This window comes from Eleutherodactylus coqui, chromosome 9, assembly GCF_035609145.1.
Source record: "Eleutherodactylus coqui strain aEleCoq1 chromosome 9, aEleCoq1.hap1, whole genome shotgun sequence".
NCBI lineage: Eukaryota > Metazoa > Chordata > Amphibia > Anura > Eleutherodactylidae > Eleutherodactylus > Eleutherodactylus coqui.
Genome location: NC_089845.1, coordinates 88,872,290 through 88,888,068, shown reverse-complemented (window position 1 = coordinate 88,888,068; position 15,779 = coordinate 88,872,290). Strand labels below are relative to the sequence as shown.

Below are 15,779 nucleotides of genomic sequence, written 5' to 3'. Positions count from 1 at the left end.
GTATATATTAGATACCCAATCATCGTACTTGTTTATTGTATTCCAAATATTTTCTTTCAGACAGCAGCTTTCATAAGGGTGCAGTGCCTGGCTAGTTTTCCACGGCCCACTCTGTACAACAAACTTTATTAGAATGTTGTTTACTAGGAAATACAGTGTTGCCTTTAGTTAAGAGTTTAATTCGTTCTGTGATGGAGCTCTTAACCCAAAACACTTGTAAGTCAAATCAATTTTCGCCATTGAAATTAATGGAAAAGTCATTAATCTATTCCGGATCACGAAGCTCTCCCACTGATTTCAATGGGGATGGCGTTGCCCCATTGAAAGCAATAGGACACTGTCACTCCCACAGTGATTTTTGGGGAAGGGCTTTAAATATAAGCCCTTCTCTGAAAATCATCCCTAGTTGTAGTAAAAAAATATATATACTCACCTGTCTGCTGGGGTTCAGGCGCGTCTAGCCTCCACTTGTGCTCCCTGCACTGCTCTGAAGCTTTTCAGCAGGTGGAGATTAAAAATGCAGGGAGAACAAGCGTCGGCTAGACACACCTAGCCCCGGCAGTGGCAGACAGGTGAGTAAATATTTTTTACTACAGCTAGGGATGATTTTCAGGGAAGGACTTATATTTAAAGCCCTTCCCCGAAAATCACTGCAGGGGTTGCCAGCAGGCCATTGCTTTCAATGGGGCCAGCAGCAGTGGCCCCATTGAGAGCACGGCTTTTAACCCATGTTTTTGCTCTTTAATCAGAGCAAAAATTCGGGAGAGAGACTGCTCTCAAGTCAAAAAGCTTGTAAGCTGAGGCACTTTTAACCCAAGATATCACTGTATTGTAGTTAAATATGCTAAGAATAAAGGAAAAGCCTGTGGAGGTTTCTGAAAAATTCCGCTAGTTTCTACAAAAGTAGGTCAGTGGGGCAACATGCAAAGGGACCTCCACGTTGGTTTGTCCTGAGTATTTCATGTATTTGGAATAGCTGATGCTTTTGCATTATAACTATTACTCCTAATTCCACTGAATAATTTTCTTGAGCGTGAATATTTACAGTATATATATATATTGCATTCGCTGTCATGGATTGGGCTTTCTACTAGTTCATAATAGAGGAGATTCTCTTCTTATTTCTTTCATATATAATGATAAAAGATTCTAAAAGCAAAATATTTATTACATTCATCCATCTATTCATCACGAAGTATTTGACCTGATCTCTACCCTTTAAAGGGGTTGTCCCGCGGCAGCAAGTGGGTCTATACACTTCTGTATGGCCATATTAATGCACTTTGTAATGTACATTGTGCATTAATTATGAGCCATACAGAAGTTATAAAAAGTTTTATACTTACCTGCTCCGTTGCTGGCGTCCTCGTCTCCATGGTTTCGGACTAATTTTCGGCCTCTAATGGCCAAATTAGCCACGCTTGCGCAGTCCGGGTCTTCTGCTTTCTTCAATGGAGCCTCTCGTGCAGGATGCCGGCTCCGTGTAGCTCCGCCCCATCACGTGCCGATTCCAGCCAATCAGGAGGCTGGAATCGGCAATGGACCGCACAGAAGAGCTGCGGTCCACGGAGGAAGAGGATCCCGGCGGCCATCTTCACCGGTAAGTATAGAAGTCACCGGAGCGCGGGGATTCAGGTAAGCGCTCCGGTAAGCTTTCTTTATGTCCCTGCATCGGGGTTGTCTCGCGCCGAACGGGGGGGGTTGAAAAAAAAAAAAACCCGTTTCGGCGCGGGACAACCCCTTTAATGACCAATCTATTTTAGACCACCATGTAGGTAAGCCATTGTTAGGCCTCCAGGTGCCACAGCAGCCCACTGCATAATGAGAAGCCAGTGGGTTACAACCTCCCTAGGTCAACCTATTAGATGCCACAGTTGCTATTCACCATGATACCTAAGGGGTGACACAGCTGTTATTACAGCTAACTCTGATCCCATCTGTTAGAGCTGAAGCTCAGCTGTCATCAAACAGCTGAGCTTCTGCACCATTGCCAGGTTTTGATGCAGCGTCCTAAAACAGGTATGCATTGAAGAAAATGCAGTAGTGACTTTCTTAAAAACACATATGGGTGGTCACTAGTGGGTTAAACTATTTTTTTTTGATCTGTTAAATAGCATAAAAATATTGACCCCAAATAATGGCATCATTTCAGTTGAAGCTTGGCACATTATTATAACTTTATTTGCTCATTATTTGCTCTTTTTTCGCATGGCTGACGTTATTTTTTCAAGCTCTTATCATCGGTCTAGCGATAAGAACAAGTGTAGCTTTCGTATAGACTTCCTGTTTTCTCACTTATCTACAGTTATATTAGGTTTTTCGCACCATAGACTGGGGGCTCTCTGCTCAGTATACTGGAAATAAGGACATCATTAGACAATACACATATTGTCTGTAAAATGTACTGTGCATTTATGGTAACTTAAGAGGTTTTTCCTTCCCTGTGAGATTAAACTAGTAAAATACACAATGGGTACAGTGTGCTGATACTACTCTTCAGCAAGCCAACCTGTGGCTGGTCATACGTAGTGTCCTTGCTGGAGAAATCATATAACAAGGCTATCACTGAATATTTGGACTGATCTATAAATTATGAAATCTAGAACAGTCCTTAAGTACCCACAACAGTTTACGTATTGAGCATTTCTTTAAGCCCATATAAGTATTGTAATTACTGTTAGTGCATCAGTCATTGCTACTAAATCCCAAAAGCATGACCTATACGCAACACTCGAAGAACACTAATTTGAGGAACACTTATTTGGAAGTTCTGGGCTTGATCACTCTAAGTCTACAAGCTGCAGGCAGCATATGAACCCTGGATGACTATCATTTAGTATGAGCCTTTTTGTTTCTCAGCAGATATCTACTTTTATAGACAAACTATTCTACCGAAAGTATTTGGACACCCCTATCAGTAGAATGGATTGTGACTTATTAGCATGTCATACATCCGAAACCATGCTGCATAAGAAGCAGACCCTTGGAGGTGTTAAACATATTTTGTGACGGGAACGGCATGCTATTGGAAATATGGGTTATGCCTCTGCATATAAGCTATCCATCACAAGGCACAATGCATCGGACCATCTACAATGGTGCAAGGAGCATCGTAATTGGACAGTTGAACAATGAAAGAACATTCTATGGCGTGATGAATCTTCAAATCAGATGGATGTACCTGGATGTGGAGGAGCCTGGGGAACACCTTTTGCCTGAGTGTGTTGTGCCAACAGTTAAGTATAGCGGAGGTTCTATTATGGCCTGGGACTATTTACGTGACATGGTCTTGGCCCGTTGGTTGTAACGGCAAGAACCAGGAATATGGAGATGTACTTTGACATTCTATACAATATTGTGCTGTCAACAATGTGGCAATACGCTGGAAATACTTCCAACAAGACAAGTTGCCTTGTCACAAGTCCAACACATTTTTACATTCGTTTGAGGATATGAATGTTCCACGATTCGACTGGCTGTACAGAGTCCCGGCCTGAACCCTACTGAACATCTTTGGGACAAAATGGAACGTTGTTTCAGGAAATATGAACAGTGTCAATCTTCTTTGAGAGATCTTACAAGACATTTGCTAGATGAATGGAGGGAAATACCAGCTGAAGTGCATCAGATGTTAGTAGAAAGTATGTCATGAAGAATATCCAATGTCATTACGGCAAAAGGAGGCCCTACTAAGTATTAATATATGAAAATAAATACTACTTTTGATTCCTCCGTAGGTGTCCAATTACTATTGGTAGGAGGGTGTATATTCATTACAAGGGACTTTACAGCTCCTAATTTTTACAGTTGTCACAATTTTCTGTTATAATTCCTTAACAGGGCCATTTTCTTGTTTTTTTTTCTGTATGCTTGGTATTATATTCATAGTTTATTATGTATTAAAATAGAGGGAAAGAGGCAGCTTCACAAGATAGGGCAAAATCATGTAGCACTGTGCATGTTTTTTCACCATTTGTCCTCATGTAGCCCCATGCTAAATCAATTCTCCCACCATAAATGCATATACAATACCTCCAAGTGTAATTAAACTAAATAGAATGACCTTACTACCATATACTGAACAGATGAATCAGCAGTCATTCACTGAATTTTTTAGGCCACACTGCATTCGGACAGCTGGGTGCAAGTTATACTTCAGATTCTCAGAAACAACTCGCATTGGACTGCAAACGGACACCCCATCCATGTGCTATCCGATGTGAGGGAGTGTGGACATTGCATGTCCTACTCTCATTTGTGTATTGGACCAGAATAGCACATGCTGGGATATGCTGCAATTCTCTAACACAGACCGTAGGTCTGTGATTAAAAAAAAAAAGTTTTCTTGGTTACAAAGTTGGACAGAACTTTAATAGAAAAAAAATCCCCCATATAAATTGTCTCTTACACTTAGTTGCTTTCAGTTAAAATGTCCTCAAAGCAAGACAACAGATTAGTAAGAAAGTGTTCCAATAAGATTCCATTATAAGATACTGTTGGGTCTAACTCACAAAACAGTGACAGATGCTCTTTAAAATGCATCCAAGAAGACTTTATTATATTTGTTAAATGCATAATTACAACCATCCTTGTCTAACATAAACCTTTAGAAACTTGTCAGAATCACTGGGTGTTGTGATCCTGCTTGAACAAGTCACTAGTGCACGTGGGGTGATGCAGAAAGCCTGTAAAAATAAATAACAGGCTGCCTTGTTCTACGACTTGGTAACAAGTCAATATGTTAAGTGTTATGAAAGGAGATGGAATCCATTTGGTGTTGAATCTGTGCTCAGTGAGAGCCTGGCACCCATTCAGAAAAGTGCTGACTTGGCTCATTGGCACGTTACGGTTTAATGCACACGTTTATTTCCGGACAGTGAAAGGGCATCTGAGGCTGGATTTCAGGTACTAGCATGAAGATATTTACTTCATGCCCAGTGTTTCTTATCCAAGAGAATTGACTAAATGGAACTGCTTTATTTCTTTTGGAAAGACTGTAATTCAATTACCTAGCAAAGCTAAATCTACAAACTATTAGAAGTAGTGGCTAGCCATGCCAGTCCTGTTCCCATGTATGGTAATTGAACTCTTTAAGGGATTATCATTGATACATTATGCAACTTTTCAAAGTTGGTGAAACTTTTCCAAAAAGCCACTCTTTTGAGAAGTCCTGCCCTTTTGTCTGTGATAGATTTTTAGTTTCATCTTGTATTAGTGCCACATAACCAGAGTAGACCGACCAGTACTGCTGTTATTTGTATATTCCGTTTGTATGCACATTTAACAGCCTATATACCTGTAATCAATCTTGTAATATACTTGCATTCATTTTTTTTTCTTTCATCACTGAGAATAAAGTCTGAAGTGCCTGCTACTAGGGATCTCCCTTCCAGCACCATTGCAGTCCATTGCCTGTCATTAGGCATTTAGCTTCTCTAATAACAGGGATATGGGGACACTGCTAGTTGCTACACAAAACAGAGGGGTGGCTGTTTAGTTGCTGCCTTGAAGTGTCTATGAAGTGTGAGAGAGGAAGTCCCGGCCAGCACAGTACAGCAGAAGGGCTGGCTTAGGCCACGTCTTCACCTACAGGTGGATTGTAAACAGCAGTGCAGCAAAAAAATACAAAAATCTACATTGAAAACTGAATTGATAAAGCTCAAACTAGGAGCAAACAGCGGCCAATGAGGACCCGGGGTGCTTTTGAACATTTTTTGAAGGCTCAGGTATGCTTTAGGTCTCAGGACAAATTATATATATATATATATATATATATATATATAAAATTCACCAGTCTATATTGTATGAGACAACTGAACCAGATAGAAATATGGGGTACTTTTAAATAAGTATACATGTTATACATGTTGTTGCAATTGGCAAAAGGAACAGTTTCCAAACTCATGATTATCCTCATAGGTAACACAGGAAGAATGAAACTGGTTTTATCATTATCATTCCAATGGGAGACAATGGGTGACAAAGCTATTCCCATACACATTAGATTGTATGTGAATGGCTAAAATGTGTATGGAACTTCTAATAAATATCTAATATAAATGGCACATTGCAGACCTACACATGTGCCAGCAGGTAGTCATGGTACTAGTGAAAACATCTATTCTACTAATTAGCATTCAGAGAACTGCAAAAGAATTTACCATATATAGCACTGAGAATACAGTAAAAGGAGCAGCCTCTATTGGTCCCTGTGGTCACATGACTGCTCATGTGATAATTAGGATGCAAGTACAGGAGAGTGTAACTAGCCAAGTACAACCGTAATGGTTTATAACACCAATTCCCAAAAAGTTAGGACACTGTATAAAATGTAAATAGATGTAAAGAAAAAAAAGAATGCAAGGTTTTGAAAGTCTCATATAACCATATTTTATTTACAATAGAACACATCAGACATTGAAAAGCCGCCTGCAGACGGCAGGGTCGGATCCCGCTGCGAGAATTCTTGCAGCGGGACCCGACCCACGCCCCTGCAGGGACCAGTGCGGGTCTCACCTTCTCCCGGGGTTCCGGCTCTCTGGTGTGCTGGCTACCGGCCAGCCGGCGCATGCGCAGAGCGGAGCCGGCGGCCCAGGAGTGACATTTCTGTGCGGGCCTCTGCGAGACCCATACAGAAATAGAACATGCCGCGATTTGTTTTTCATGTGTAATTTCACGCGGACAAATCGCGGCTGTCTGCATAGGATTGTGTTTTTTAATGCAATCCTATAGCAGCTTCCACGGACGGAAATTCTACTGGAAATCCCGCCGCAGAATTTTTCCATTTCATTAAAAAAATTAACTGATGTAGACATTGATGGCAGCAACACATCTCACGAAAGTTAGGATAGGGTTAAGCGAAGGCTGGAAAAGTAAGTGGTTCTAATGAAAAACAGCTGGAGGGTCAATTTTCCACTAAGTCACATAACTGTATAGAAAAAGAGCATGTTAAAGAGGCAGAGTCTCTCAGAAGCAAAGACGGTCAGAAGTTCACAACTCTTTGAAAAACAGCATCTAAAAAATGTGGAAACAATTTCAGAAAAATATTCCTCAATGTAAAGTTGTGAGGACTTTGAATATCCCACCATCTACAGAACATAATATCATGAAAATTCATGTGCAAGAGAGACAAGGCCAATGGTCAATATTGGATGTTTAAGATCTATTGGCCCTCAGGCGTCACTGCATTAAAAAAGGCAAATCATTGCATGATGGGCTCAGGAAGACTTCCAGAAATCATTGTTTGTGAACACAGTTTGCCGTGCAATCCGCAAATGCAAGTTAAAGCTGTATCACGCAAAGAAGAAGCCATGTATCAACACAATCCAGAAACGCCGGCATCTTCTCTGAGTCAGAGCTTATTTAAATTCAACTGAGGCAAAATGGAAAACTGTTGTGTGGTCAGATGAAACAAAATTTGAAATTCTTTTTGGAAATCACAGACACAATGTCCTGCAAACTCAAGAGGTCAGGGACCATCCAGCTTGTTATCAGCCAATAGTTCAAAAGCCTGCATCTCTGATGGTATAGGATTGCATTAGTGCCTAAGGCATGGGCAGCTTATATATCCTGAAAGGCACTACCAATGCTGAACAGTATATAGAGGTTTTAGAACAACATATGCTCGCATCCAGACACCAGACAAAAAACACCCAAGACTGTTGAGCAGCTAGAATCCTACATCAGACGAGTGTTACAACATTTCACTCACTAAACTCCAGCAATTGGTTTCCTCACTTTCCAGACATTTAGACTGTTGTAAAAAGAAGGGATGATAAATAGAGGTGAGCGAGTATACTCGCTAAAGGCAATTGTTCGAGCGAGCATTGCCTTTAGCGAGTATCTCCCCCACTCGAGACAGAAGGTTCGGGTGCCGGCGCGGGGGAGCGGTGAGTAGCGGCTGTCAGCAGGAGGGAGCAGGGGGGAGAGAGGGAGAGATCTCCCCTCTGCTCCGCACCGCTCTTCCCCGCAGCTCCGTGCCCGCTGCTGACACCCGAACCTTCGGTCTCGAGCTGGGGAGATACTCGCTCATCTATAATGCTAAACAATGGTACACATGGCTCTTCCAGACTTTTTTGAGATGTGTTGCTGCCATCAATATCTAAACGAGTTAATTTTTAAAAAATGAAATGGAAAAATGTCTCACTTTCAGCTTCTGATATGTGTTCTATGTACTATTGTGAATACAATATGGGTAGATGAGATTTCTAAATGATTGCATTCTTTTTTTCTTTACATTTTACACAGCATCCCAACTTTTTCGGAGGTGGAGTTATAATTATAGGTGCTGGTTTAGTTGTTTCTTTGCTGTTGCTCCTCCTGCTGCAGTGGAAAAGTAGCATTTGGATTACTAAATCTAAAATAAAATCTAGCTGCTAAAAAGCGTATATTAAAAACTGCTATATTTTGCATGGTTATCAAGGCTAAAATCTCCTGATCTTTAGGGCTTAAGATTCATTCAAGGAGCTTCAGTAGTGCTAAATCTTCTTATTTCTCATGACTTAGAGGTGTTTACTACTTTTCCGCTGCACTCGTCTTTGGGAGGGTAATCATAGTACAGTACATATAAAACAATACTGTGTGCAGCAGAATTGGATTCATAAGTTCATTTCTGTCGGTGTATAAAGCCTGCGTTGTTCCTTTACCCTGGCACTAGTAGTTATTGCTGCCTGAGCTGCAGGAAATAACATTTCCAGAGCAACTTTAGGAATTTGTCGGTGTGTATTTAGAATTCAGCAGTGAAAAGTGTCACTTGTAAAAAAGAAAAACGTGAAAATGAGCAATAGAAAGGATGTGAGAAATCTGTTACTGCAGCTTGAAAAGCATTTTTGAAATATCATCTGTTTTTGCTACTAAGTGGGAAAATATATGGAGTGCTTTGCAGGGTGTGTACCCTGATTTATTACATTGTTTTGGCCACCATACAAGTGATCCTTAAAGTCTTGAAACAACCATTTCTTTTCTGTAGAAGTCAGAAACCAGATTGGCACGGCCAATGAAAAGCATTCCTCTATCTAAACAGATACCCGAGAAAGGTTTACCCAAATGGGGTCCCCCTAGCTGACATCTACTGTTCTTCTCCTCTAGGCACAATCCCAAACTTTCTCTTGCTCTAAGACATCTGTGAGCGTGGCCACTTTATCTCTCCTGGGAACTTCCCCCCACTTATTCATCCTTTTTCTTCTCTTTTTTTCTTGCTCTATTAATTTACTTGTTTTGCCCTATTTTGCCCTATTTTTCTCCTGTTTTGGTGGTGTTAGGGTTAGTTCACACACACTTACTGTGGAATTTCGTTTACAGAATAGGGGATGAAATTCCGCAGCAAAGTACAGTACAATGTAAGTGAATGGAGTTTTAACAAACTCCACTTACAGCAGAAACTTCAGCGCCAGAAGATAGCCATGGTGCGGATGTTCAAATTTGCAGCATACTCTATTTCTTGTGGAAATGCTGCAAATTTTCACCACAGAATTCATCCATTGCAATGGAATAATTGAATTTTACAGGAAAGTCTGCACATGGATTTTGTTGTGGGTTCTTCAGCAATGTGTGATCATACCCTTACCTTCCATTGTTTCCATTACATACCCATTTGGGCCCAATCACACATTCTCATAACCCTGATTTCACAATATATTTTTTTTATTTCTAGCTTCTACAAGTTTCTTTCATGTTCTGTTGTAACCGATATATGTTTTAGTCTGCTGCCTATCTTACACGTTTTATTGTAAACCCTGTATCTCACAATACAAATTATAGTTGAAAACAAATATGATGTTTTTTTTTGGTATAAAAAATTTGTATTTGTGAAAATATGTTGCAAATATGGCCGATGAAAATTCACAGAAGTATTATGCTATTATATATAACATACATTTTATTTAGAGAATTTAAAATAATTTATACAAAAGCCTGTTATGTCGTATTCTGTCCCCTATATACTAACCTATTGATGAAACATGTGGGGTACCCGTCCTAACAAGGACAACCACCTGGAACGTAATCCTACCCTAGTATAAAAAGAATTGAGACTTATATATAGTGTCACCAATCAAATATATAAGACATTATTTGGGAACAGTTTTGTCTCCAGGTAACATTGGTGATATTTTGGATGATTGTGTGTGGATATCTGCATTTTTGCAACCACTATCTTCCCCCTTTTTACCGTTTACCCTGACATTAGGGATAAATAGAGTGATTAGGGTTTAGGTTCCAGGCAGAGTCCTCCTTGTCAGGACAGTTACGCAGCATGTTTAGCAGGTTAGTATCTAGGAGACAGAGTACAATCCTAACAGGCTTTGGTGTAAATTTTTTCAAATGATTGAAATTAAATGTAAGTTTTATATTCTATATAAACACAATACTTCTGTGAATTCTCTATATAAAATTTAGTGAGATTGGAAAGTTCTGGCTGGAGACCAATATTTCTAGCAGTTCTGAAATATGGTGGATGGTAAGAGCAAGTAGCAAACAAAGAAAAATAAAACATACAAAATTAGGTAAATTTTTGCATTCTCCCTTATGCCCTGCAGTCAGTGCTGTACTTACTCTTTATGTTGTCCTAAGCACTTTATATGACAAGTATTAGAGATGAGCGAACGTATTCGTCCGAGCTTGATATTCGTGCGAATATTAGGGTGTTCGGGATGTTCGTTATTCGTAACGAACACCATGCGGTGTTCCGGTTACTTTCACTTCCTTCCCTGAGACGTTAGCGCGCTTTTCTGGCCAATTGAAAGACAGGGAAGGCATTACAACTTCCCCCTGTGACGTTCAAGCCCTATACCACCCCCCTGCTGTGAGTGGCTGGGAAGATCAGATGTCACCCGAATATAAAAGTCGGCCCCTCCCGCGGCTCGCCTCAGATGCCTTGTGAGTTAGATGAGGAACAGTGCTGCTGGTACCGGAGCTGCTGTAGGGAGAGAAATAGCAGTTAGTGTAGGCTTCAAGAACCCCAAAGGTCCTTATTAGGGCCAGTAATACCTGTGTGTTGGCTGCTGTTAGCAGTGCCTTTTTTTTTTCTTTCTCAAAATCGCCTCTGCAGAGCGTTGCACCCGGCATTAGGGACAGAAGTGTTGGATAGGCAGGGAGAGTGTTAGGAGTGAGTGTAGCCTTCAAGAACCTCAACGGTCCTTTCTAGGGCCATATTTAACCGTGTGCAGTACTGTGCTGGCTGCTGTTAGCTGTGCTGCATATTTTTTTTTTCCTCAAAATCGCCTCTGCAGAGCATTGCACCCTCCATTGATACTACAGGGAAAGAATTGTGTAGGCAGGGCCACAACACAGTTATTATTCATTGAATATACGCAGTGGGTCCTTTTGGTGTAAAAAAAGGGAAACAAAATCTATTTGTCCTGCCTCTGTCCGTCCTAAGGGCTGTGGACACGTGTGAGCTGCGTGTACAACGTTAAAAAATCAGACGCACCCAGCTACGGTTTACTGCTGGCTTCGCCATTTGCTTTCCTTAATTGGGAAAAAAATACCTGCTCTGCCAGAGTTAATAACTCTGCTACCCTCAAGTTCTGTGACACATTAGCAGGGACACAGCACAGTTATTAAACTTAGATTATTCATTCAATAGAGGCAGTGGGGCCTTTCGTTTTCAAAAAAGGGAAAAAATTATATTTGGCCTGCAGTCTTGCGCCAATTTATTTCCTGCCTGTGAAATCAAATCACTGGTAATACAGCATGCTGAGGGGTAGGGGTAGGCCTAGAGGACGTGGACGCGGCCGAGGACGCAGAGGGCCAAGTCAGGGTGTGGGCACAGGCCGAGCTCCTGATCCAGGTGTGTCGCAGCCGACTGCTGCGCGATTAGGAGAGAGGCACGTTTCTGGCGTCCCCACATTCATCGCCCAATTAATGGGTCCACGCGGGAGACGGTTATTAGAAAATGAGCAGTGTGAGCAGGTCCTGTCCTGGATGGCAGAAAGTGCTTCGAGCAACCTATCGTCCACCCGCAGTTCTGCGCCGTCCACTGCTGCAAATCAGAATCCTCTGTCTGCTGCTCCTCCTTCCTCCCAGCCTCCTCACTCCACTACAATGACACCTGCTCAGGAGCGGGAACACTCCCAGGAACTGTTCTCGGGCCCCTGCTTAGATTGGGCAGGAGTGGTTCCTCTCCCACCAGAGGAGTTTATCGTCACTGATGCCCAACCATTCGAAAGTTCCCGGGGTCCGGGGGAAGAGGCTGGGGACTTCCGCCAACTGTCTCAAGAACTTTCTGTGTGTGAGGAGGACGATGACGATGAGACACAGTTGTCTTGCAGTGAGGTAGTAGTAAGGGCAGTAAGTCCGAGGGAGCAGCGCACAGAGGATTCGGAGGAAGAGCAGCAGGACGATGAGGTGACTGACCCCACCTGGTGTGCAACGCCTACACAGGACAGGTCTTCAGAGGGGGAGGCACGGGCAGCAGCAGGGCAGGTTGCAAGAGGGTTGCCCCAACCTGCCACTGAGATGCAACCCCCCTCTCAGGACACGGGCACTACCGCCTCATGGCCTGCACCCACACCCTCACCTCCGCTGTCCTCGGCCCCATCCACCAGTGTAGTTCAGCGCACCGTCCAGCCGTCGCTTGCGCAACTGTTGGAGCGCAAGCGCAAGTACGCCGCCACGCACCCGCACGCTCAAACGTTAACCGTCCGCATAGCAAAATTCATCAGCCTTGAGATGCTGCCGTATAGGGTTGTGGAAACGGAGTCCTTCAAAAGTATCATGGAGGCGGCGGCCCCGCGCTACTCAGTTCCCAGTCGCCACTACTTTTCCCGATGTGCCGTCCCAGCCCTGCACGACCACGTCTCCCGCAACATTGTACGCGCCCTCACCAACGCGGTTACTGCCACGGTCCACTTAACAACGGACACGTGGACAAGCACAGGCAGGCAGGGCCACTACATCTCCCTGACGGCACATTGGGTGAATTTAGTGGAGGCTGGGACAGAGTCAGAGCCTGGGACCGCTCACGTCCTACCCACCCCCAGAATTGCGGGCCCCAGCTCGGTGGTGGTATCTGCGGAGGTGTATGCTTCCTCCACTAAAGCACCCTCCTCCTCCTCCGCAACCTCTGTCTCGCAATCAAGATGTGTTAGCAGCAGCATGTCGCCAGCAGTCGGTGTCGCGCGGTGTGGCAGCACAGCGGTGGGCAAGCGTCAGCAGGCCGTGCTGAAACTACTCAGCTTAGGAGATAAGAGGCACACGGCCCACGAACTGCTGCAGGGTCTGACACAGCAGACCGACCGCTGGCTTGCGCCGCTGAGCCTCCAACTGGGCATGGTCGTGTGTGACAACGTCCGTAACCTGGTGGCGGCTCTGCAGCTCGGCAGCCTCACGCACGTGCCATGCCTGGCCCACGTCTTTAATTTGGTGGTTCAGCGGTTTCTGAAAAGCTACCCACGCTTGTCAGACCTGCTCGTAAAGGCGCGCCGGCTCTGCGCACATTTCCGCAAGTCCCACACGGACGCTGCCACCCTGTGCACCCTGCAACATCGCTTTAAGCTGCCAGTGCACCGACTGCTGTGCGACGTGCCCACACGGTGGAACTCTACGCTCCACATGTTGGCCAGGCTCTATGAACAGCGTAGAGCTATAGTCGAATTCCAACTCCAACATGGGCGGCGCAGTGGGAGTCAGCCTCCTCAATTCTTTTCAGAAGAGTGGGCCTGGTTGGCAGACATCTGCCATGTCCTTGGTAATTTTGAGGAGTCTACCCAGGTGGTGAGCGGCGATGCTGCAATCATTAGCGTCACCATTCCTCTGCTATGCATCTTGAGAAATTCCCTGCAAAGCATAAAGGCAGCTGCTTTGCGCTCGGAAACGGGTGCGGTGGAAGACAGTATGCCGCTGGATAGTCAGAGCACCCTCCTGTCTATTTCTCAGCGCGTACAGGAGGAGGAGGAGGAGCATGAGGAGGATGAGGAGGAGGGGGAAGAGACAGCTTGGGCCGCTGCTGACGGTACACCGGCTGATTGCCTGTCATCCTTTCAGCGTGTATGGCCTGAGGAGGAGGAGGAGGAGGATCCTGAAAGTGATCTTCCTAGTGAAGACAGCCATGTGTTGCGTACAGGTACCCTGGCATACATGGCTGACTTCATGTTAGGATGCCTTTCTCGTGACCCTCGCGTTGCACGCATTCTGGCCACAACGGATTACTGGGTGTACACACTGCTCGACCCACGCTATAAGGAGAACCTGCCCACTCTCATTCCCGAAGAGGAAAGGGGTTCGAGAGTGTTGCTATTCCACAGGACCCTTGCGGACAAGCTGATGGTAAAATTCCCAGCCGACAGCGCTAGTGGCAGAAGGCGCAGTACCGAGGGCAAGGTAGCAGGGGATGTGCGTAGATCGAGCAGCATGTACATCCCAGGCAGTGCAACAGTCTTTAAGGGCCTGGACAGGTTTATGGCTCCCCACCAAGACTGTGTCACCGCTCCCCAGTCAAGGCTGAGTCGGCGGGAGCACTGTAAAAGGATGGTGAGGGAGTACGTAGCCGATCGCACGACCATCCTCCGTGACGCCTCTGCCACCTACAACTACTGGGTGTCGAAGCTGGACACGTGGCCTGAACTAGCGCTGTATGCCCTGGAGGTGCTTGCTTGTCCTGCGGCTAGCGTCTTGTCGGAGAGGGTGTTTAGTGCGGCTGGGGGAATCATCACAGATAAGCGTAGCCGCTTGTCAACCGACAGTGCCGACAGGCTAACACTCATCAAGATGAACAAAGCCTGGATTTCGCCAGACTTCTCTTCTCCACCAGCGGACAGCAGCGATACGTAAGCAGTACGTAGGCTGCACCCGCGGATGGAAGCATCATTCTCTCTCACCATCCAAAACGGGGACATTTCTGCTTCATCAATCTGTGTCTAATATTCCTCTTCCTCCTCCTGCTCCTCCTCCTGAAACCTCACGTAATCACGCTGAACGGGCAATTTTTCTTAGGGCCACAAGGCTCACTCAAATAATTTTTCTGAACAATTTTTAAAAGTTTCAATGCGCTTAAAAGCGTTGGAACTTTAACTTGAACCAATTTTTCGTTACACTGGGCTGCCTCCAGGCCTAGTTACCACTTAAGCCACATTAACCAAAGCGATTAATGGGTTTCACCTGCCCTCTTGGCTGGCCATGGCCAATTTTTTGGATGTACATTAGTACTGTTGATACAGCAATTTTTGTGGGCCCTCGCCTACAGTGTAATCAAATGAATTTTTAGCCCACCTGCATTACAGCTGACGTTACCTCAGCTGTGTTGGGCAATGCAATGGGATATTTCTATGTACCGCCGGTGGCTTCCTGGCACCCACCCATGCTGTAGGTGCACACTGAGTTTTTACTACATCTGTACACTTGAAAAGAACCCCAGTCAGACTGGGGCATGCAGTGTGGGCCGAAGCCCACCTGTACTATGCACGACATTACTACCTCAGCTGTGTTGGGCAATGCAATGGGATATTTTTGTGTACCGCCGGTGGGTTCCAGGGAGCCACCCATGCTGTGGGTCCACAGGGACTTCACAATAGGGAGTTGTACCTGCCTGTGTCTATGAATTAAAAACCGCGGTCTGACTGGGGCATGCAGAGACACCTTGACAGAATGAATAGTGTGTGGCACATAGGTTCCCCATTGCTATGCCCACGTGTGCAGCTCCTGATGGCGGTGGCACAGGATTCTATTTCTCATTGCTTCTGTACAGCATTGTGGGCTATCGCCCCGCCACTTTTAAAGAGGGTCGCTGCCTAGCCGTGCCAACCTCTGCAGTGTGTGCCTGCGGTCCCTCGTCATGGCAGACG

General features: G+C 44.7%; 1 protein-coding gene across 1 annotated transcript in view; it reads left to right on the top strand.

The window, feature by feature from the left end:
- ANKRD29 (ankyrin repeat domain 29) overlaps positions 1–15,779 on the top strand; it is a 46,622-nt gene that overhangs the window by 5,421 nt on the left and 25,422 nt on the right. The gene's annotated exons all lie outside the window — the stretch shown is intronic.